Source organism: Gadus chalcogrammus, chromosome 15 (genome assembly GCF_026213295.1).
Source record: "Gadus chalcogrammus isolate NIFS_2021 chromosome 15, NIFS_Gcha_1.0, whole genome shotgun sequence".
Taxonomy (NCBI): domain Eukaryota; kingdom Metazoa; phylum Chordata; class Actinopteri; order Gadiformes; family Gadidae; genus Gadus; species Gadus chalcogrammus.
In genome coordinates, this window is record NC_079426.1 from 27,687,102 (window position 1) to 27,707,101 (window position 20,000).

The following is a 20,000-nucleotide window of genomic DNA, read 5'->3' on the forward strand; positions in this document are numbered from 1 at the left end:
TTGCTAGCTACCCAACATATTACCTTCCCAATAAAAGATCTAGCCAGCTATTAGATACGATTTTTGCTCTCCTCATTATACGGATATTTGAAGACTTTTAGATGCGGAAGTTATTTCTCCGTTTTTTATACATAAAATAGAAGGTGTCCCGTTGTGCCAGCCGTGGAGCTGCACCAGGACGGGTAGTTGTGGAGATGTGGTTCTTCTGTATGGTTTCTCCATTGTGTGTTAGGAGGGCTTCGTGTTGATTGTATCAGGTTGGAGGCCTAGGATGATGGCTATGGCCTCCACATCTTCAGAAAGGGTCCCTGTTTAACGCAGCTCTCCTGATGCTATATAGACCAACCAGTAGTTTACAGGTTTTGGTTTTTTAAAAGGACGAGTCATCGATTTTGTATCTCTAATTTTGACATTAACAACTTTACTATGGTGAAGAAATTACATTTGTAAGGCATGGCACGTTATGGTGCTTTGTTAATATCTCTTGTGGGATTTATTATGCAATGTATCCAGATGTCAAAACAATCCTATTTTTCAGCATATTTATTTTACATTTTTCAATAAAGACCCCTAAATAGCGACGCGATTTTAACTCTTTCTCTCTATATATCATGTTGGTGACGAAATAAAACGGTTAATTCTATAACAGGTCAACTAAGTCCTACAAGCAGAGATCGAGAGGATGGACCCTCGTTTGAATGAGCCTCGTTCTCTGATACTTCTCTCCACTGTGTTGTGTGCACGTTATGGTCCTAAAGTCAAGGCCCTCTCATCTGATGAAGTCTTCCCTTATCTTGTGCTGAATTGACGTTGTGTTTTTGTCGTTGTTATCATATTTTGGTCAATGTTGGTCAGATGAGGCCTATGTTGTGCATATACTTCAAAACACACCAGTCCTTCTAAGCTAAATTTGACTGTGATCTTTATTTAATTATAGCCTATCGAAAACAATTCAGGCGTTTAAAGATAGAAATATACTAAAACCGTCGACCAAGAGGTAGGATATATTTGGCAAGAAATGTACACAAAATGCAAAAAAGCGACTAGGATATTCATTTGCTTATTTAGAATAATGTTTGTGCTGCTAAATGTGATGTTTATTTGTAAGAAAATAAATCTAAATTTGCGTATGCCTATGTGTTTATTTCTGTGTGATGTGCTTTATTTTTGTTTATTATTTTGATAATTTGATCAAAAATAATAGTTGATCATTTTATTATTTATTAGTCTATTATTATTAAATTATTATTATTACTATTATTATCATTAATAGGCCTATTATTATAATATCATGTTATTGTTATTATTATTATTATTACTCTTATTTGTATGAATCCTATTATTTAGCTTTAAATGCTGAACCATTTATTTAATCTTTTGTTTGATGGTGTGTGTGTGTGTGTGTGTGTGCGCGTGTGTGTGTGTGTGTGTGTGTGTGTGTGTGTGTGTGTGTGTGTGTGTGTGTGTGTGTGTGTGTGTGTGTGTGTGTGTGTGTGTGTGTGTGTGTGTGTGTGTGTGTGTGTGTGGTGAAGGCTCCTTTTGTTTCGTCAAAGTCACTGTGAGCCATTGTAACATTGGTCATGTATTTCGGGCCTATATAAGTCCTTCCTTCGTCGTTTGCAGGGTCATAAACCAACAGCATGCATTTGGTTAATAAACGTGACTTTTCAGACGCTCACACACGCGCACGGAAACGTACACACGCACGCACGGAAAACGTACACACGCACGCAGACAGAGAGGTTGAGGAGGAGGTCGTGCATAGGAAGGGTGAGCGACCGAGAGACAGTAAAAGTAATTGGAGTCATTGTGACTATATGGCTTAATTGGCCAACACTTCCTCACTGAAAGCCAAGCTCTCATGTTTCCAACCTTTAAAATGTGTCTAAGGATGGGAACAGATGAGATCATCTCTGGCTACTTCTAGCCAGGGGGTCTCTGGGGTCTTCAGGACACAAAACAACACAGGAACGTCTGAACGCATCTATTATTGTTGTTCACACACGGCCGGGCCAATCACCAATAGGCCGGGACTCTGAAACAAGCTGGATCAGTCGAGGAAAAGGCAAGGAAACCTAATTCCACACGTCACACAGGCAGCCTGAAGCTGTACAATATAATATATATAATAATGTCAGCGTTATTATAAGAGCATATAAAAACATTATGTATTACAGTACTGTTTAAATGATGTAGCAGAAGTTGTCAACCATTTATTTTGCTTTTTTTTTAACCTGACTTTTGTCTGTATATCGGTAGTATTCTTCTTGTATTCTTGTTTTATTAAACGGTACTATCTTTGTAATTACACAACTGCGTAGTGCCTAGTAATAGCAGCCGTAGTATAGTAGAACCAGTAGAATTAGTAGTAGTAGTAGTAGTAGTGGTAGTAGTAGTAGTAGTAGTAGTGGTAGTGATAGTAGTAGTAGCAGTAGCAGTAGCAATAGAAGTAGTAGTAGCAGTAGTAGCCGCAGTAGTAGAAATAGATAGGATTTTAGCCTATTTGTTTGGTTTTTAGTCAAATTATTTCATAAAATTAAATAGCCTACATTAAAATAATTGTGCATGCACTGAGTAGCTTTCATGAATTAACCGTGAATATTTTATTTGGTCTCTCATGCCTAGTCGTCGGAATTCGATTAGCTAGTAATTGTTTGTTGTGGCCTCCTAAGACCTTATTCAGTCTTCTGAATCATATATCACGTTCAACAGGGATTTGTTCACTCTTTCACAACAATTACGCCATCCGAGGCCAACCAGTATCACTTTTTTTAATTTGAGGAAGCTGCTTGTTTTGTGTCGGTTTACATAATCTCAACCCTGAGAGTTGGATCAGTAAAGGCCTCATCAATACCACAGCTGTAGTAAATGTGTGCAGCCGCTAGGTGGGGCTGTTGGTTGGAGCGAGCATCCTAGTGGTGGAAGTGTTGAACCCTAAACTTGTTTAAGATTGATGTTTGTCTGCGGGTCCCTGCGGGTGGAAAGGGACTTCATGATTTCATCAGTTGGTATCCAATAGGCCTATACTTTTTTTTGTGTGTCTACCATATGAATGCCCACCCCACTACATATGTCTAGATTAGGCCTATATATTTATTTATCTAGCCTATGCAAATTACAGATTTCTAAACATTAAACTGCCAATTGTCCATAACCTAGGCCCAATAAACATACTTTTGACGGCAATCTAACGCCAAAAATATAGGGAGGTGCACTATTGCCCACTACACCCTTACAGGTATAAGGTGGAGAGCTATAGGCAGGCCATCGGTTTACATAATCTATCATGTATCTATAATGAATCTGTAAGTTTGCTAGGCGCTCTATATTAACGGCTGCTGCTCAAACCAATCCGCCGACATGCAGCTATAGGATCGAGAACCTTCTCTCCTGGTTGGTGCTGCTGCTGCAGAGGCCCATCTGCTAGGATATATCCCATCTCTCCTGTTGTTGGTGTGCTGCAGAGGCCCATCTGCTTGTCTAGTACAATTTACAGCATCGCACACACACGCAGTCATAAAGCTTTAGGAGGCTGCGCACCAAGGCATCGGTCTCTGATAGAGGAACGGGGAGCTGGGACCTTTACGCGCTCTAACGGACAGCACATCCTTTGATATTCTCTGGATTCTTCTTGATTTTCGTAGACCAATACCTCATATTGAGGAAGGCCGTTGTTCTTTTTGGAATCAATTCACGATTGAAAAAACAACAAAAATTCAAAGGGAATACATGATATTGGTCTATGATGCGTTTCCCCTTTGCTCATTATCTTTTTGTTAATCATTTTCCTGCTTTAGCTCGCCGAAAATAAACTTTGAAGCTAGACATGACGAGAGTTCTTCATCTGACAGCTCCCAGGTATTTGAAAACACTTTTTGTGTGTCGCTAATTATATTAGGACATATGATTACATGTATATGTAGGCCTGGATATAGGGCTATTATGATTATCATTGACACAATTTGTTAAGATAATTGTTTAATATTTTTTGTCTTAGTCTACCTTACTGGTAAACTGCTTATGAGTAGGCTAAATCATAAATGTTTTTTTTTGTCTCCAAGGCCAATTCGTTAGAGTTGTAAGTAGGCTATATAGGCCTATATATATATATATATATATATATATATATATATATATATATATATATATATATATATATATATATATGTATACATACACACTATGTATATTGACTATTTCATGCCGCTGAATGGGGTCTAATTCAAGTTGACCTTGTGTATGCATTCATCAAGAAGCCGATGAAAACAGGTGACAAATACTTGCGCTATTGAAAATGCAACGTTGACGTCTCAGCTTATGTACGTCAATATAAAATATATATAGACCCACAATATAAAATATATAGGACCCCAGGATAGGCCTCACGTTGTTATTAGATAACGCCTTAATCCCGAAGGTCTATGCCTTCTCTTTGAGTAGCATGAGTGTGAAGTTGCCTATAGGCCTACAACGGAGTAGGTTGTATTTTATGGTGGCAGTTTGGAGAGAGAAAACCCAAAGGGACAGAATACACATCTTTCGTAGCGTTTTTCTGATCGCGCTCCCTCTATAGTATAATGTGGCGGTTCAGGATGTGATAGAAATAAAGACCAACAAGCTACTCTAACTAGAGGTGTTCGATATTTACAGCCCTGCAATGCGGCAAAAAAAACACTTTTGTTTGTGTGTGTGTGTGTTTGTGTGTGTGTGTGTGTGTGTGTGTGTGTGTGTGTGTGTGTGTGTGTGTGTGTGTGTGTGTGTGTGTGTGTGTGTGTGTGTGTGTGTGTGTGTGTGTGTGTGTGTGTGTGTGTGTGAGAGAGAGACAGAGAGAGAAAAACACACCCACACCTACACATACATGCATGCAGATAGAGAGGGAGAGGGAGAGAGAGAGAGAGAGTCAGAATACCGACTGTAAGGGCACTTTAGCGTCGGTCGCCGACGGGAAAGGTACCCTCCGACGTCGTCTGCAGACGGAGAGGGGGTTCAATTCACTATATGCCATCCCCGTCGATGTTTGACGTTCATAGCGGGTGCTCCAGCATTCCATTCACTCTTGAATTAACCCGACAACGGTTCTAATAGACGCTGTGAGCATCTTTCCTATTGGATAGTTTTTAGGATATGTATCTGTGAAAATGGTCGAAAATACTTTTTATTCTGGGTGGAAAATATGAAATCGTAGTTACGCCATTAAAAGTGTTTATGTAAACATTTTTAGCGAGAAATGTGCATTTCACTTTCATAATCTTCGCTCTATGAATGTGAAGGATGTTTGGTTTGATAGTTATGACGAAGAATATTTCACGTCTCGACAGAAACATGTAACCCGAGGGCAATAATGCCGCGTTTCCACTGCAGGGTGCGGAACGGTTCGGTTCGCAAAGGTGCGGTAGGGAGGGGGCGGTATAGCCCAGCTCAGTTCCGAGGTCGCGTTTCCACTGCCGACAGTACCCTTTGTGGTAGGCCGGATGTCGATCGCCGCGGCAGCTAGGTAAACATCGTAAACAACGTCTTCCTCCCCAAGAATGCAGAGGAACGTCTCCCTCCTTGTTCGACCAAGCGAGCGTTTTACGAGACATGTTCATTGTAAAGAATAATACCTTGAGGCTACTGTTTGCTTGTTTTTATCCCCACGTCGCCCGGAAGTGACGATTCTGTCGACCAATCAACGGAGGGGGTGTGTAGCTAGAATCTTCCGGTACCCTTTCAGGCGTCTCGTCTCGTTTTCAGTACCCCAACGGAGGAGTACTGAAAACTAGGCCAAAACGAGTACGGCTAAGTCCGGGTCACGCCCACTTTTGGCGGTGGAAACGCAACCCGTACCGCACCTTTGCGAACCAAACCGTTCCGCACCCTGCAGTGGAAACGCGGCATGAGGCACGCACACGTTGAACTCAGTTAGGAGCTGTGTTCGAAATCGTTCCCTATTCACCCACTCACTATTCCCTATATAGTGTTCATGATATAGTGCACTATGTAGGGAACGAACAAACGAGAATTCGGACACTACGCTGAACATTTCTAATGCCGCGTTTCCACTGCAGGGTGCGGTATGGTTCGGTTCACCTCAGTCCGGTAGGGAGCGGGCGGGATACACTAATCCGGCGAAACCGGAAGTAAAGCAGCGCCGACATTGCTGAGTTGCTGGAATCACGTGACTTCCCGTGTGTTGCTACGGAAGTAGCGTGTTGGTCCCCGTAGGCGGTGGTTGATGGTGCGAAATGTTCTCCTTTTTCTTTAGTTTTTTTTAGTACATAAGCTGTTCAATTATGCTGGGAAGAACATACTGTGTCTGTGCAGGCCACGCCTGTGAGCCCTCTTGCTGTTGCATCTTTAATTTTGTACAGTAGTCCTGCTGTATGGCTACAACACTTCCCTTGGCCGGCTACGCAGTCACACACACATTCAAGAATTTTGCCATCTTCTCTCTGTATGGTTACTGACATATTATGGTACGAGTTCACTGCCTGTGAAAACCTCACGACACATTTTAACCTGATGAGCTGATCTGCGATGGCGTGTAGTATCTGGCCAATCCATCCGGAGCTCATATAATTCTGACCTTCAATCAGTGCCCTGAAGTTTGCATTCTGAAGCTCATCGCATGCCAGACGATTAATAAAATAATCCTGAATACCTTTAAGGACATGTATTTTATTGCTACAACTGCTACAACTGGTCGTGGTTAGCTATTTGCAACTTGTAAAGCTTGTGAACATATTAGCAAACACAGCTAGTAATGGCAGCTAGGTTTTATTGTTGTCATCAATTAATACACATCTAAATACATTACGTTGTCAATAAATTACCTTCATTGGTAAGTTTGGCCAATGCCTGACATCATCTATCTAATATTTCATGTTGTTGTTTATACCTGTCACTACGAAAAGTCTGCGGCAAGTAACATTTCAGCAACGCAGCGATGGCGACAGGCAAAGATGGCGGCCCCCATCGATTTCGCGCCGGATTAGTGTATAGCCCAGCTCAGTTCCGAGGCCGCGTTTCCACCGCCGACAGTACCCTTTGGTAGGCCGGATGTCGATCGCCGCGGCAGTTACATAAATATCGTGACATCATAGCAGCGCGACACAGTGTAGCCTGCTCAATAAAAACATGGCCATTTCTCAATTCCAAGTACACGAACTACGGACTCGCGGACTTGGAAGGTTCGCACTTGGCAAGTCCGGACTTCAAGTAAACACTTCCGAGGTCGGGAGAACAGCAGCGGACTCGAAGATGTCACCAGCTCAGCTCGTCTGTTAACTGTGCTATGGCCTGATGTAGGCATTTAACTACTGAACAATATAAACAAATTATATAAAACAAAAAACCAGCCTCTTTAGTTTTAAAATAGTATGTTAATATTTTGAATGAATATAAATGAAAAGTTATGCGTATTCACACGGAAAGCCAGCTGTACCCTACATAAAAACAAGCAGTGGCTTGAAAAAGATTGTATGAGATTGCAGTTTCTCAATTTTCCTATATAGGCCTAGCCTATTATTATATTATTGGAGAGTATACGAGTACGACTACCGTACGTATAGTACGTATAGTATAGTGTATAGTACGACTGCCGCAGCGGCAGTCGTGATCGTAATTTCCGGTTAGTGCACCATGGAGTATTCGATTTAGAACAACACTGACATCTGAAAATTAGCGCACTTAGTGGGTGCGGATAAGTGTACTCATGGAAGAATGGATATCGGAACATGGCAAGGGCACTTATGAGGAAAGCTGGAGGTTGTATTGATGCTGAATGTTACATTTCCTTGATCAAGTTTTCTTTTTATTAATTTTGAACATTACATTTTCTATGTTAAATCCCAAATAAATTGTTCCCAAATAAATTTAAATGAAAGCCGGAGACTCCATTATTAAATGCATTCGTTTTCGCGTTTTTTCAGCTTTTTCTTCTCCTCTGGAAATAAACAACCGCATTGCATTATGCTTATACGGGAGTAACATATAGGGAACATCGTATGTGCACTCAAATTTTGGGTATTTTAAGTGCACTATATAGTGCATGAAATTAACCACTGAGAATTCGAACACCACTACAAAATGGCGAGCACCCTATGTAGTGCACTATATCCGTGATAGGGAACGATTTTGAACACAGCTAATGTCTTTACTGAAATCCATCTCACGGCATAACAGCCTTATGCTGTGTCTGAAATTGCGCACTCTATACGTGCTCTACATATTTTCTTTGTTTTTCAGTACAACTACAATGGGCTGTATCCGACTAGCGTTTTTATGTTGTTAATTCTATAATCAGTTGGTATCAAGAACAATAACGTGAATACTGCTAGACCGCTAATACAGGCGACTAACGGAAATGATCAAGCAGAAAGAAAAATATCACAGAAGAAGTACCGTCAAAGGGGCGTAGCCATCTTTTCAGAAGTGAGGGGGACAAATTGTTCAGAGGTCTATTGAGTGATTTATCAGCCTCTCGCATTCAGTTGCACCTCCTTAGTGGCTACATAACCACAAACAGCACAGCACCAGGGGACCGACTTTAGTTCTTTAAAATTATGTAGGCTACTATCAAAATCTAGAGTTAAAATCTAAAGCTGCCAAACTCTGGTTGAGTTGAAAGAGAATGACCCTCGAGGATCTACAGGGTAAGTAACCAGATAATAAGTGCCAAATGACAACACTGAACACTAAAAGTTGTGTAAAACACCATTCCTGTTTCAAATTATCAGCACGAAAATGGAATGGAAGTGACAGGGTAATAAGCCACATCATTTAATTTAATGGCAAGAAGTGACAATTGAAAGTGACAACAATAAACATATCGACATGAAGATGTAGCTATTTTACATTTGCCGTCGTCAACTATGACAACACAGATGTGCAAAATTAATCAAGACTAAGACAAATGGTATGACCTATACCTGCTTCCTTTAAAACACAAATAGTGCAGTAGTCAAACAATATCAGCAAATAAATAATAAACAAAAAGTTTCTTTGAATATAAACTAAACTAATCTTAGAGTCACTCTTATCCTATAGACATTTCCTTAGCCAGTTATAATTTCTCCTGCAATGATATAGATAATAAATGTTCAAAGCAAAACTTATAAATAGTATTAAGAATAGTAGTGGTGACGTAGCTGTGGAAATTAATCGCAGTCACTTTTATCCTACAGATAATTTCTCCTCACCTGCTGTGAATACCCTCCCTGTTCATTCCTGCTGCTGCTGGACTCTGGTCCACTGTCTCCTCCCTGACCCTGCTCTTTCTATTGTATGAAGATTAAAAAATATGTGCAAAACAACCGTGAGCACAAGTTCTGTGCAGAAATGCGAGGAGTGGGTTTATTCCTAGGTGGTAGAGTAGCCAAGTAGGAGTATTGTTACTTACGAATAATATAAGTAAAACAGTATTTTGCAGTAAAACAACTCTTAAGAGTACAATTTATCCAAAAAGTTACTCAAGTAAATGTAACAGAGTAATTGTCACTAGTTACTATCACCTCTGCACCTAGCAAGCGATTTAACATAGGTAACAGTTAAAGGCCCACTATGCAACTTTTTTAGCCAAAATTACATTAATTATGCTGGTTGAGAGTTATTCTGATGGTTCTGCAACCATTTCTGGGTCGTTTGGTGGGTGTGTCATTGCCCCATGTCACCTCTCCAAGGAAAAAGCGCATATTTGCTCTGTTCGGACCGACACAATCCGGATGTGACGCAGCGGAAGTATCCAATCGCGCCTCGAAAATGTAGTCAGATTGTAGTTTCGAAAATGCTTTACGGCACAAACACACACCCAAACATGGCACTGGCTAGATATAAACAGCCAGTTGCGAGGCAATTGTTGCATTCATCATGGATCAATCGACGGATAAGGGACCCAAGAGGCGACTGTCGGTGGAACAAAAGAAGAATGGACCAGAAAAGAGATCAGACACGAGTGAATTTCACTCGTGTCTGATCTCTTTTCTGGTCCAAAAGTCGCATGGTTCTATTATACATTTTTGTTCTATTGTTCGTTGTTTCGACTCCCCCTTGCGCATCTTGGCGGAGAAAAGGAATATGTTTCTGCCGGCGACCCGCCGCCCACTCTCGCGGGAGTGTCGAGTCTCGCAAAGTGACGAATTGCTTTACGGCACAGACCCCCAAACACGGAACCGGCTCGATATAAACACAAGTATCTAAGGGATTGTTACATTCATCATAGATCAGCCGACTAAAAAGAGACAGAGAAACCCAATGTCGGAGGAACAGAAGAAGAGAAAAAGGGAGACTGACCGACAGAGAGGCCAGACACGAGTAAACGTTGGGCAAGCTTTTCAGGAATAGCGTGAACTGAAAGAAAAAGAAGATTGCAAATCTGATGTTGTGTTGCTTTTGAAATTGAAAGTACCCTTGGGTGAACTTTGTCTTCGTGGTATTCTTGATGTTGATAGTCACTGTACAAATGTGTTTGCTCAACCATTTTGTTGTGAGCCCTGTAAAAATTGTTTTCTCGACCGTTTTGTTGTGAGCCCTGTATGTTTCTAGCTTGCTTGGTTGCAACCATATAAACACCTTTGTTTCCATGGGTGTTTTGCTGTTCGTCTGTCTCGTCCCCCAGATACAGGCTGAATCCCCGAATCCAGGTTCTTGTTTATTTAGATTATTATGTTGGCCAACACTCTTACACTGATTGTTCTGTTCAACCTAAGATAAAACAATTATAATCTAGGATATAAATTCTCCCCGTCAACTATAAAAAAGGATGGATTTATGTTTATTGCAATAAATACACCATTTAAAAAATGTATAACCTTGCCTACACTTTATGAACATCTACTTCGGATATGGCTCCACGCATTCGCCGGCTTCTTTGAAAACAAATGCACATGGCTTGCGTAGAAGTGCATGGGGAAGGGTCGCCAACGAGTTCTTACGACAGTGTTGTAAAATATCTACTACGAAGCTGTAGGGGGCGCTGTGTAGAGAAATGTGCGTGCCAAAACCAAGAAAACAGCGAAGAAATTCCCGAAGTTGCATAGTGGGCCTTTAACAATTGTTAACTAGCTTAACTTGATATATTGACATCTATTGGTTGGTCTTCAGTTAAACAACATGCAACAGCATTACTCAACTTACACGGTTTGTTTGGAAAAAACAAGGTTTTTTTGCCTCTTGGCTGCTGGTTTGCTGAACATGCTTGAAACAGCCCTGAATCAACGTCTCTGTGATTGAAATTACAACAAGACAGCGGTGTTTGCCACCTGGCTCCGCCTGCACCTCATGGTGCGTTCAAAGGCGGCTCGGAAAAACGTGTTTACACGTGTTAAAAATGAATTGAATGGTTGTAATGGCTGTAAAAAGTGCGGGGGACAGAGGGAACAGATACGGGAAGTGCGGGGGACATGTCCCCCGCGTACCCCGCGTCCGCTACTGCAAAGTAATTTCCGGTAGGTGCGCAAAGGCTGTTTTGATAGTGCACTGTAGAAATGAGAGCACTGCGCCTATAAGTAAGTGTACTGTAGGCTGTAGGGATAATGAATTGCACTCAATGTAAGTGCACTTACGTAAGGATTTCAGACACAGTATTAGTATAGAACGTTACATTCCGGTGCAGAGCTAACTGTAGAGTCCCCTGGTGGCGTACACAGGTATAGGCACAAAGGTTCCGGGGTGCCGGATATAAATGAGTGCAACACTAATTCAGTCTATAACACTTCTCCCCCTTTAAGTAAACACTAATAATACTCGTAAGCAAACAAACTGACTTTGCATATATGTCCCCTTATAAAAGTACAGAAATAATATTGCAACAGGCAATCCAGAACATCCTGTATTGCACAACATTTTTCTTTCTCACATCAGGCAACAACAACAACCTGTATAGCACAACACACATTTTTTTTAGTTCAGTCTCTCTGGAGGCTTGTGTTGCCTCTCTGACCTTCTTAGTGAAACATTAGATTCCACAGACTGGGTAACAGACTGTGCTCCACTGGGAGGAATTAGGGCAGCGGCAGGGGCAGGTGAGGCAGTTTGCTCAGACAGTCCATCAATGCCCACAGGTGCAACACAGTCCACAGCAGGGGCGGAGTGGGGCACTAATAGCCACGGGGAAAATTATCCCCGGCCCGGCCGACATTTTATACATGTGTGCTGACATTCTGTGTGCTGACACCTGGCGCAGAACTGTGACACAAGAGCTGGAACAGATGAACCTGTCATGGGGAGAGGCCCAACATGCTGCCAGGGACCGAGTGAAATGGAGGGTGCTCATTGAAGCCTTATGTCCCATAGGGGACGAAGAGTAGTAGTAGTAGTAGTAGTAGTGCTGACATTCACAAAGGCAGCCATGGATCATCGGCAAGAAATTACATAATATCTTAAACGCAAAAAAACAAACTTTAACAGGGAAAAATCTAATTTATACTGGTATTAATTGGGGATGTGCATTTCTGGCAAAAATACTATTCAGTATTCGTATAATAATATCGTTAATCGGTCAATCAAGAACCCCGCATGCACCCCGTAAACACGCACACACACACAATGACACAGGGAGAGGCTTTTATGATTTGTATGAAATCAATCTGTTTATTTCAACCACTGCGCCATCAACATTCAACATCAAAATTATTTCAACGTGCTTAGGCAGATAGGCCTACATGTTCAAAATCTGTTAACATATTCTCAATCCATTAAAAGAGAAAGATCAGTTAAGTCATTAATTTTAACTGATCGCGTCTGAAATATACCAGCCACCACATACACATTTGACTAGCAGCTTGTGCTATAGTTCCCGCCTAGCAATAACGTCAATGATTGAGCTCTGGCTAACTGTTTTTCTGTCAATTCACCTGCACGACTCGTTGATGCCTGACTTCTGACTTCTGAATAAATCCGTTATTTTTGAACACTTAGATGCATCCTCCTCAAGCATCCGCTTCTTCTTTATTCTGGCTTTTTCAGCACCTCCTTTCCCCTTTCTCTTCTTGCCTTCCGTGATTGCCACAACAAGCAAGCAACCACGAACTTGCTCGCTTTCTCTGATGTATCTTTAGGATCATGCCATTAGACATGGGGCCGCTCATATGTCCCCAGGGCCGACGGACTGCGGGGGAAAGTGAGGCAGTCGTGGGGGGGCCCAAGGCAGAGGGGGGGCCCATGGCAAAAAAAAAGAAAAAAAAGAAAAAAAGACAAAAAGAAATTCAAATCATCCACCAGCCCATAGTGTTAGGAGTCGCACATGGCCTGGTCTTGATAAAACAATAGTTCGTATTTTTTATTTACGACCATGAAAGTTCTGTAACGCCTGAATAATAAACAATTAAAGGAAGTAAAAAAACAAAAACAAAAAAAAACATGAATTAGACATAGAGAGTAAGCAAGTGGTATAAATATTGGTTGGATGTTCCCTTTACTTATATTGTAAAGGGACCGGGAAATCTCCCGATCGTCCCGACGACCAATCCGCCTCTGGTCCATAGAGCTGCTCACACTGTCCTTGTGCGAAACACTCAGAGACCCCTCCCCCTCTGCATCAGTGCGGACACGCACGTGATCTTGGTGCCTGCGAACCAGCCTGCCATCCAACAAGTCAACCACAAAATAAACTGGACCAGACTGGCAGTGGATAACTCCTGGCAGCCACGGTGAGCAACTTGCAGAGTTCTTGACCTACACACAGTCCCCCAGCTGTAAAAGCCGCTCTCTAGCATGTTGGTCACACCTCACTTATTTGTTCTCTTGTGATCGGGCAACTTTTTCCCCCACATCCGGGCGAAGGAGGTCCAGATGAGATTTTGGCCTTCTCCCTAGCAACATCTCTGCTGGAGGAAAACCAGTGATTGTCTGTGGAGTAATCCGATACTGGAATAAGAAACGTGCAAGCTTAGTCTTCAGCGTGTGTCATTTTCCGCAGTCCGTCTTTCAGTGTCTCAACAGCACGTTCTGCAAAGCCATTGGAAGCAGTGTGGTACGGTGCAAACCGGATATGTCAGATTCCATTTTTCTCCACAAACTCTTTGAAGACTTCACTGGTGAAAGTGGGCCCGTTGTCACTGACAACCGTATCTGGTAGCCGTGGGTGGCAAAGATCTTTCTGAGCGTGTCAGTAGTAACTGGGGCTGTGATGTTTGACATGATGTGTGCTTCCATCCACTTTGAATGAGCGTCCATCAGCACTAGGAACATGTGACCCATAAACGGACCAGCAAACAGGTGGAGCCTTGACCACGGACGGGCCGGCCACTCCCATGGGTGGAGAGGTGCAGGAGCGGGCATCTTCTGGTTACTTTGACACTGTGAACATGCTTTTACCTTTTCTTTTGCTTTTCTTGTGACAGCGCCGGGTCTCTTTCAGTCCACTGTTTGATTTGCTTTGCTGTCACCGGAGAGTCGGACAGTCTTTCCAACAAAAGCAGTCTCTGGAAGTAGGTTAGTTTGGCTCGGTGACTCTGGGAGGGGAAGACGGCTGAACGCATCTGCATTTCCTTTTTAATTTCCTGCTTTATACACAATGTGATAATGATACGCTGACGAAGTTAATGCCAAGCGCTGCACTCTATGATGACGCCATGGGTGACATACCTATAGTCTCACTAAACAGGCCCAGCAAGGGCCTATGGTCTGTAAAAATGGTAAATGGGCGATCATACTGGTGGAACTGTTTCACAGCAAAAACTACAGCTAGCCCCTCTTTCTCTAGCTGAGAGTAACCCTTTTCTGCTGATGTGAGAGTGCGAGACACGTACCCAATAGGTTTTTCATCTCCATCCTCCATACAATGTGAAAGACCCGCACCCAGGGCCGTTGCACCAAATCCTGGGCCCCTATACACGAGGTACTGATGGCCCCCACCCCCCCCCCTCGATTGTTGACGGGGGGGGGGGGGGTAGAACGACTGTTGACGGGGGCGGGGGGGGGGGGGAGGAGACGAGGCCATGTGCGACTCCTAACACTATGGGTTGGTGGATAATTAGAATTTCTTCTTTTTTTTTTGCCATGGGCCCCCCCTCTGCCTTGGGCCCCCCCACGACTGCCTCACTTTCCCCCGCAGTCCGTCGGCCCTGCCCGCACCTCACCATCCTCTTTCAGCACAGGCACAATCGGGGCTGCCCAGTAAGAGAACTCCACAGGTTCAATAACACCTGACCGATGACTTATCACCAAAACTGAGGCACCCGTGTCCACCTCCATTGTCATCTCTTTTCCATTTATTTGAAGCGTTGCGCAGATCGGGGCTGCCCGGGGTTCACTGAGGTCAAAATTAAACACGTTAAATGAACACTCCGGTCCTTCGCATTGCAGATGATGTGTTTTAATTTGGGGTTTTGGCTCTTCCCACTCCATTTTCCATGGCTTATTAGCACCTCTGCACTTCTTGGCTATGTGCCCCTTTTTCTGGCAGTTATGGCAAGCGGCATCTTTAAAACCACAGTCATTACCAAGATGCGCTCCCCCACACCGGTAACACTCAGCTGACGTCATCGGCTTGCCTCTCCCGCTTTCTATAAACAGACGGTGAACGGCGCTCTGTGGCACACTGGCGTTACCTGCTTGAATGTCTCTAGAGTTGATAGCTGCCGTTTCCATTGCATGAGCAATCTCCAGCGCCTTCTTCAAAGTTAGCGTGACTTCACTTAGCAATCAGCGCTGAATGCTGTCATCGTTGATACCACAGACTAACCTGTCCTGTAGCATGTCGTCAAGCACCGGTCCAAACTCACAATATTCCGACAGTCCCAGCTCCGCCACAAACGCAGCAACTGAAACTCCCGATTTGCGTGAATGTGGGTGGAACTTGAAGCGCTGAACAATCACTGACGGCTTGGGGTTGTGATACTCTTGCACGAGCGTCACCAACTCTTTGAATGTTAAGTCGCCTAGCTTCCGCGGCGTTGCTAAGTTGTGTATCAACTTGTACGTCTTGGCACCACACACTGAGGAGAATCGATCTTTGCCTTTCCTCCTCTTCAATACCATTCGCCAGGAGAAAGTGCTAAATTCTCTCGACATATTCAATCCAGGCACCATCCAGCTCGACAAATTCACTGAGCATGCTGACCGTAGCAATAGCCATCGTTCAAGCTAAATCTACACAGAACTTCTTCTCCGACACTAACTAGACATTACGCAGTCATCGATGTTTTAATCCTCGTCGCCAAAAGTGTGGTAACCCGAGGGCAATAAGGCACACACACGTTGAACTCAGTTAGGGTCTTTACTGAAAACCATCTCAGGCATAACAGCCAAAGTAATGATACATTCCGGTGCAGAGAACTGTAGAGCCCCCCGGTGGCGTACACAGGTATAGGCACAAAGGTTCCGGGGTGCCGGATATAAATGAGTGCAACACTAATTCAGTCTATAACAATATGGTTGCTATGATGGTTGCTATGGACGCTGAAACCAGCAGCTCGCATGCCGTTTAAATCATGGCTATAAAACCATTGTTTTTGCTGATTATGTTATTTTATGTAACCGTGTAATGATGTTATTTTATTTAACAACTTTAAAAAACACTTTAAGTGTTTTGCCCATGCAAGTGAACAGAGCGTTTCACAGCATTGAGACGAGCCGTGTAATAAATAAATAAATTATTTATTATGTAAACGGAGACCACCAGACTTCCTCGAAGCAACGAGAATGGTCTTTTCAATTCAAGATGGGAGTATATGGGATATAGTGCCATACCGTCAATATGAATTTCATTCATAGAATTTCCGAGAGGATGGTCAATGGTCAGATACATATCTTGTTAAAACAATAATTGAATAAAAGCTATGGTCTGCTCATAATATTATAACTAAATAATTGTATATTTATTAGTGCTGTCAGGTAAACGTGTTATTAACGGCGTTAATTTTTTTATCGCGCGATTAACGAAATCTTTTACTTTTTTTAGAAAATTATTTTATTATTTTATTTTTTTTCTTTGCCTCAAAACAAAGAAGCAGTAGCTTGACCGCTATGTTCAAGGCAGTATGTTTGTATGTTCATCGTTTAATTGCACTATAGGCCTAATATTTATATATATAATACATCCTTAAATATTTTATTAATTAAATACAATAACGGCCTTAATTGTGTGACATGCCTAAATTTTTTGGCCTTTCCTCTTCAATGGGCCTGCGTCCACGTCACGTGACTCTCATGGTTGCTATGATGGTTGCCAGCCCCCTCTGCTCCTTACATGGCTCCAAATCACGTTGGTTAAGGGCGGCAACAGAGCTGCTGTCAATTGTGTTGTTTTTGTCGTAAACTAGGGTCCGCTGGTTAGGAAATTGACCGATATTACAAGGTTTCTTTCAAAAGGCACCTTGGAATATGTTTCTATTTTCCGCAGTTTAGACTTGTAATCATTACAACTCAGGTTTTTTAAATCGCTGTCTGGTGGCTTGTTACTTCACTCTGAGAGACGCGCATTGACAGATTTAATAGTGACACAGCCTACAACCTATTCTTGAAAGCAAAACACCAAGCTCATTGATTTAACGAGGCAGGGTTATTTGAAACAATGAATTAAATATGTGTGAGAGGTCATTCCTCCTCCTGAGTGTACTTCCTATTTATGTCTAGTGTGTACACCCCTACTGTCCACAAGCAACCCCCCCTCCCCATATGGATATGGAGAATTGTTGCCATGTCCCAGTGGTGGTGGTGTCATATATATGAAAGAGGGCATTCAAATATGCTATTATAACTAAATAATTGTATATTTATACATATATAAGACATCCGTCTGTGTTAAGACATCCGTCTTAACACAGACGGATGTCTTATATATATATAAATATACAATTATTTATCTGTGTTAAGACAGCCGTCTTAACACAAACTCTGGTAAAACCTCAATACTAATGCTACTAGACCTCAGTGCTGCATTCGACACTGTAGACCATACAATAGTTTTGTAAAGGTTGGAAAACTGGGTGGGGCTTTCAGGCACAGTCTTGAATACATTGCACTTTCTAAAAAGCTTTGCCTTTATTTTACTAAAATGCCCTTTTAACTTTCTATTTTTGTACTCATTTCTTTGCATAAGTTTTCTTTTACTTATCTATTATTTTATTGTATTGTATGACAATGTTTATATGTGAAGCAATTTGAGTCTGCCTTGTGTATGAAAAGTGCTATATAAATAAAGTTGCCTTGCCTTGCCTTGCCTTGCCAATGATCAATTAGGAGGCCAAAGACCCTAGAGGAAGTGATGTAATAGGTGACTGAGTCGAGGACATTAACAAGTAAGCTATAGACCTGGGGTCTCTTTTATATCAAAGGGGGTCTCAAAGGACGCATATCATTATCAACTTTGGGGCTCCGGCCCTACAAGAAATGACTCAGCAAGTGCTCCATCTCGTTGCACCTCACCCAGCGGCTCTCAAGCAAAAGTTTGGCCTGAAGTTCTTCCCAGACCTACACCCTAGCTATTCAAAATGCATATCTGAGAATCAGGCCTCAGTTTAATAATGACAAAAAGTTATGAGAGAAATCCACATTAACTTTTTGTTATCTCATAAGCGGTGTGGTGCTGGATCCTTTTGACCTTTTGACCTTTTGACCCCAGACTTCCAAAACTTGTCCACAGGCCAGCTGTGTCTACTAGGGGTGAAACGGATCAGTGTGTCCACGGTTCGGTTCAGATAACCGTTTTGGGCCTCGGTTTCGGATACGGTTCGGATTAGGATCATGTCCATGGTAGTAAAAAGGCAGACCTTTTTTTGACGGAGGGTTTGGGGGAGAAACACAAAAATGAATGAGACCCACAGGCTATTTGCAATGTGTTAATTGACTGCAATCAGACAACTTGCAAGGCTTTTTTGTGCAATAAATGTTCCCCTAAATGCATTTGAAAACATGGTGCACTGACACATGTAAGGGATAACGGCCGACGAGGCTTAGAACTCTGGCGACGATGGCGATTATTTCCATCAGACCGGTCGACCTCGAAGGCCGTTATCCCGCTTATCACCCGTTTGTATTTATCTCCCGTATATTTAGAATATAATTGTATCAATTACTTTCTTTAAATTTAGGAATCGTGCGCTTGAACTTCAGAAAACAACCTATTACAGCTACCTCATTGGCTCGGGCAGCACTGGAGAGAATGCATTCCGCTGGGTCCTAAACACCCTTTTGTATCGGACGTAGGCTACAGTCGGCAAAATACGCTACATAAGGCAATGCCTTCATGAAACCGAAATCCGCGGATCTCCAGAATGCTCCGAACTGTGGTAAACGAACCGAACGGATTCGGATACAATTCGAATCCGCTGCAGGCCTAGTGTCTACACACCTTAAGCCACAAATGTACGCCTCCATCCCACAAAAATTGGGGACTAGAAACTAACCTCTGTCTTATGTACATTTACTCTACTGTTGGAGGTCACGCCCCTTTTCCCGCCTTTTCGAGATAGCTAGCGATGCCAAAATGTATAGCACATTTCCCGGGGTCCCGAAAACAACAATATCCGAGATTTGAAGTTCTAACCCTTAGAGAAAAAAAAGTTTTCCCAAATGGACTGTTAGTTGGACAAAGCGTCTCTGAAGTGTTGCCTGCAAGACCTAGTGGTTCAGAATGTGGTGGAAAGACAGTACCTTATAGCAGTGGTTTTCAAACAGTGGGGCGCGCCCCCCCTGGGGGGCGCCAGAGTTCTTCAGGGGGGGCGCGACGTGAGAAAAAAATAAACCCGAAAAAGAACCTGAAAGTCGATGATTCAAATCATCAGTCGTACTTCAACTGTAGAAGTAACATAACTAAATCAATTTTCAACCGTTTATCTTCGTGCAAACCATTTAACAAATCTACACACTTGTATCTTCAATAATATTTAAACAGAATTTCGATATCATTTAGAATTTCTTCAGAATCACAGTTTTAGTTTCATACCGCTTCATTTTCAGCTGTTTTCATTGAAGACGTCAGCCCATTCTGATACACCTACTTCTAGACATCGTAACTCATTCATTTTTCAACCGTTTACCATCGTTCAAACCATTAAACAAATCTACACACTTGTATCTTC

General features: G+C 42.5%; 1 protein-coding gene across 1 annotated transcript in view; it reads left to right on the plus strand.

Moving 5' to 3' along the window:
- LOC130404288 (homeobox protein Hox-D9b-like) overlaps positions 1 to 1,150 on the plus strand; it is a 4,236-nt gene extending 3,086 nt beyond the window's left edge. Inside the window, exon 2 of the mRNA XM_056608944.1 lies at positions 1 to 1,150. This exon is cut by the window's left edge and continues 681 nt beyond it. The gene's annotated coding sequence lies outside the window, so the exon portion shown is untranslated.
- The last annotated feature ends 18,850 nt before the right edge of the window (positions 1,151 to 20,000 follow it).